This window comes from Talpa occidentalis, unplaced genomic scaffold, assembly GCF_014898055.3.
Source record: "Talpa occidentalis isolate TD23 unplaced genomic scaffold, MPIMG_talOcc4v2.1 talOcc4.6, whole genome shotgun sequence".
Classification (NCBI taxonomy): Eukaryota; Metazoa; Chordata; class Mammalia; order Eulipotyphla; family Talpidae; genus Talpa; species Talpa occidentalis.
In genome coordinates, this window is record NW_023604972.1 from 72,285,926 (window position 1) to 72,291,223 (window position 5,298).

General features: G+C 37.8%; 1 non-coding gene across 1 annotated transcript; it reads right to left on the reverse strand.

The window, feature by feature from the left end:
• Nucleotides 1–3,816: 3,816 nt before the first annotated feature.
• Nucleotides 3,817–3,980, reverse strand: LOC119261516 (U1 spliceosomal RNA). Its single transcript, XR_005129050.1, has one exon. It is a non-coding gene; the product is annotated as a U1 spliceosomal RNA (small nuclear RNA).
• Nucleotides 3,981–5,298: the final 1,318 nt, after the last annotated feature.

The following is a 5,298-nucleotide window of genomic DNA, read 5'->3' on the forward strand; positions in this document are numbered from 1 at the left end:
TTTAGCTGTTCTGTACCCAATGAATAACTTTTACCATGAGTGTGAGTTTCCTACCCGGCAGTCACTAGCCAAATTATAATCCCTTAAGAGAACTTTTGATGTATCCTTTGATTTGAAATGTATTTTAAATGCCTCAAGGATAGTTAATTCAAGATTTTAAATAATTTTCTATTTCAACAACTTATGATGCACTTTTCATGTGTGGAACTGATGTTTTTCTCAGTTTTATTTTTTTTTGGAGGGGGGAGAAATATCATGGCTTTATCATTGGTAAAGATGACAATATTTGCAGAAAAGTAAATAAAAAATCTGAGAAAAACATGTTTTAATTGTTGATGTTTCACAGGGTGGGCTAATACAAGAGCAGACATACACTGATTCCACTTTATGGAAAATCAGAGGTTCCTAGCTTCTGTTGTTTGTACTTCTATCAACATATCAAATTAATAGAAGCATGAATGTGCAAGGTTTCCTCAGAAGAACATGCTGTTCAGCATGTGCTTCCAGTCATCTCATTTGTACTTTGACAGAATTTTGAGATTAGCGATCAAGGAAAGGTTTATTTAATTTTACGTTTCTATAGATAGTCTTAAGACTATGCCAGAGTGCACCATCTGGCTTTGTCGCATAGGGATATAGGAGGCAAGGGGCTCTATCTGGTTCAATGTTCTTTGCCGGTGACATATTTCTCCAGCAACAGCTACTGTTGGGAGTGATAGCCTGCCTGGCATGATCTGACTTTGTTTCACGCACATGATTGAGTTTGGAGGGTATTTATCTTAACTGCTGGACATGTTGATTTTCATTTTTTGACAGGAGCAGCCGAGCCACTTTTGGTTTCACTGTTTCTTAAATTTGCCCCTAGCTTGTTGCCTGGGGCAGAAAACACATAGAAAGTGCACAAATGAAATATTTTTGTTGCTTCTGAAGTTAAAGAGAGTACTTTCTATAGGTTAGGTTTTTCCCTCTCCCATTCCCAATGGAGAAAGGCAGAAAGCTGTGGATTTTAATAAGGCTAACATTCTAGGTTTGGGAAAGGTCAAGTGACCACAAATGCCTGATAAAGTATTTGCTTTTTTTCAGTATAATATTTGAATTTTAAAATATGATATTTAAAGCAATTACTCTTCAGAAGTTCACTAACTTCAAACGATTAGGTTCTAAAGGGCTAAAATCGTCAGTGCTCTCCAAGAGTTGTCACAGATGTCGCCATAGTGTCTTAAGGGGGGATCTGATATTTAATACATTTAAAGTATTGCCAGCCCCTACCCCAATATTTGGTGGGTGGGGTTGGAAGGCATTCAGAGCTAGTACCAAATAATATCAATGCATACTTAAAAATGCGGGTTATATAGTTCTTTAACTCTACCATGAAAATTGTGGTGAATCTGGAAAAACAACAAATGCTCCCCATATCTTCTTTTTCACCTCCTGTCCTGTTGTGGGTTATTAGGTAAATTTTCACAATAGAAGGAGCTGGGAGACTGAACATTCTAGTATTTCCAAGCAGATTTTAAGATTTTCAGAATTCTTTCCGCCAAAGCTACCTGTATGTGCAGAAAGGCATTTAGAAGTGGGAGTGGGGAGGAGTGACAGAAGCTCTAGATTCTGATACTAGTTGGCTTTGGTTCTGACTGTGCAACTACCTCACTGTGTGGTCTTGGCAAGATGTTATATTTTTGTGTCAGTTTTCCTACCTATATAAAAGGGTAACTTACACTAGTTTGCTCAGTAGGTTGTAGCCCTAAGCGACAAATTAATGATTGCAAAGTATTTAAAACTACAAAAGAATGTAGAAATTATAAGTGTTACTGTCTTATTCTCTTACAGTGGATGATAAAATGAAAGTGAGGTTTAATTTGTTAATATAAACATATTGAAATTCCTAGATGAAAGGGTCTGGAGAAGTTCAGAGCCACTTTATTACTATTAATAATATGTGTTGTACCTCTCTTTTTTTACCTTCTTCATCTAATCAGCATACATTCCTTGGCTTAAAGGGAGTGTTTTTTCTTCAAATAACTTGGGGTTTATCTATAGTGTTGAGACATCTTGTTTTATGGATATTTAGTTTTGAATGACTGTAAATTACTCCCTTTTTATTATTTTTTTTTAAAAGAAGAGGAGGTAAGTTGCTTCTTGGTTCTCTTTCTCAAGCATGTGAAAATGTTTATATGAGGCTCCTTTTCAGATTCTGTTCCTTTTTGTAGGACCAAAACTCCTTGCTGTTGGGTCCATGGGGTTCCCTCTATGGATATTGATAGGCAAATTTTTCTGTGTCCATTTGGAAAGACCCCAAAAGTATATGTATATATGAATGTATATGAGTATGTATATAAATATCAATAGCTATCATCTCATATTGTATTTCTAATTTTAACACAAAACCTTTGTTAAATCTGAAAAAGTAAAGGGCATAAAAACTTTACATTAAAATACTTAAAAACTGGCAAGAGTGCAGAATGGAAAGAAAAAATTTCTCAGGAGAAAGGAATTTTGCATATCTCTGACAACTGTGAATCTCACTGCTGAGGAGATGGGAAGATACGGAGGCATTGTTAGATTTAGTCAGGGTGAGAACTGGCAAATAAAAATATTTGGCTTCCAACCACCATTGTTCTGAGTCTTTCACTCTGCCTTGTGAAAACCATATTGGATAAATGTATAAAATCTATTTGCCCAAAAGAGTAAACAATGACTTATTGAAATTATATAGGGTAGGAAGTTCACTGGTACTTTTATTCAAAGCATTAATAAGGATCTTCTTTATTGTCTCGAATTATACAGTGGTTTAGGAGTAGCTATTTATTTAAAATCAAATAAACAGACAAGGGATATAGAGACCGTTTAGACGACTGGATTAGGTAATGACAAAGTGTTCAAGGCAGGAAATAATGAAATGTCACATGGGAGCAGGTGATAAGAAATGCTGTGGGCCTGACCTACACTGGAGGTATTCAAAAAAGACTGTTGAGTGAGTTCCAGGAAGTAGATGTGACTGAAGACTAGAATAACTGCAAATTCTTAGTGGAACATGTAACCGTTGAACTGGTTCTCAGGGATTGTTGTGGAGAGATGATTAAAAAATTTCAATTTATAAATTCTGGACATCTAGCGTACAGTATGAAGATTATAGTTAATCTGTACAGTATCCTGGAAATTTTCAGCGATAGTGGGTCTTAAGTATCCTCATACCACACACAAGAGACATACATAGTCACTAAATAAGCTGAAGGATATGTTAATTAACTTGATTGGGTAATCATTTCACAAGGTATGCATATCATCATGTTGTGCACTTAACATACTTAAATTTTATTTATCAGTTGCACCTCAGTAAAGTTGGGGGAAGTGCATTCTAGGTTGGAGGACCACGGGAGTTATAAGGAGGGATGATTACCACGTGTTCATGAAAAATGAGTGAATCTGTGATTGGAGCAGAGTACATGCAAGTATTTAATGAAAGAAGCCATTGCCATGTGTGGTCTACCCAAGGAACTGTACAGTTTCTAAGTACTTAATACTTTTCCATTAGCTGCTTATTGCTACAAACCTACAGAGGGAGTAGGAATAATTGTCCTTTGGGAAGTCGATTCTGTGTTACTGACACTGAAGAGGAGATGCAGTTTTGGGACTCCTCATCAAAGAAGCAATAGCTAATAATATACAAGTGTTGCTACATCAAGATTTGAAGACTCAAGCTAAGTATTTTCCTTTTCTAAGGTAGATTCTTAAACAATTGTTAAGTACAAGCAGGTGAGCAAAGTGAAGTCGAGGTGGGTGATGCAAGAACTTCAGATTTCTTTTTTTTTAGAACGGGGGAGAGCATGAACACAGTCCCTCACTACCACAAATTATGCAGTCGAGTTTCCCACATTTGGGGAAATCGCAGGGGTCAGCACATCTGGAGTGCAATGGATAAGCTTCACCCTGGGAAAACCAGCTTCGTGATCATGGTATCTCCCCTGCCAGGTAAGTATAAGAACGTTAGAGTTCTTATCTTGCTGTGACAAAAGTCATCTCATAGACAACCTCCTACACTTTTAAGTATATAGAACTTCTCTTCGCTGCCTCTTCGTGACTGAAGGCATACTGGAGAAATAGCCGACAATTAGATTCTGGGACCAGAGTGAAGGATGACTTTGTCAGTGATGGACTCAGTATACCTGTTCGCAGTTGATTTTTACAAAATGAAGTTTACAATGTCATTAATAATTCTTCAAAACAGTGTTAAAGAAAAATACTGCTTTGATTTCTTTCAGAGTTCTAAGTCAATGTATCTGCCATTTGATGAGTGCCTGTTATATTCCAGGTGCTACATATGTGCTTTTAGATATCATCTTCTCTCTTTCCAAAATATCTCCCAAACTGTCCTCTTATACTAGCAAAGTAGCCTTCGAGAGGGTTATAGCTTCTTCATGATGCCTAGTCAGGATCCAAAACCCAGTGTGAACCCAAAGCCCCCACTCTTTCCACTGTGCCCCGCTGAGTGGTTTCTGCTAAAAATTAAGAAAAAAAAAGTATCATTTCTCAAATCTGAAAGTAATGTTGCTTTATTTTTTTGAAACCTGTTATTTAATTACTCTTGTATAAACCTGAGAAACTCAGCGTGCTTATAGCCTGCCTGTTATATTTATACCCTCTGAGGTAGTGTATCAGAGGAGGAGATTTAGTCAAGAAGGAAAGTGAGAGCCCTGGTGAAGAATCCTCCATCTTCTCCCTGCTGATCTTGCTTCCCCCAGCCTGTTGCACTGAACACAGGCTGCCAGAATCCTGTGTCTGTGCAGATATCAGTCGTTAACGCAGAAGTTGGCAATGCTCGAAGAATGGAAACGGCTGCAGATGTTGAGGGCTGGAGAGTTCAAAAGCAACCCTGCTATGCGGAATCCCACATTTGAGACTCTCTTTCTTTTGGTCGGGAAACTAATAACCCTCCAGTTTTGAGTTAAAATATTGTGCTTCTTTCAGCAGAAATATAAAAGAGCATTTGCTTTCTCTGCAGAGACTGAGACGGCCTACCCTTTGTGGCTCAGCGACCTCGTGTTTCGGCCTTGGCCCCAGATTTACACCTCCTCCTTGTCACTGGCACTGGTTGAAAGGCAGGATCAGGGCCAAGATGTGATCTGGCTGAGCAGAAGGGTGTGGTGCCAGCAAGGAGCCCCTCTCTCATCTCCAGCCCTCATCACTTCATCAGACATAAGTTATTTCTTTGGCTTCCAATTCATCCATTATTTTTTTAGACTTGGCATTTAAAAAACTCAACAGCATCCTCATTATTTATTAATTGCAATTCTTCAA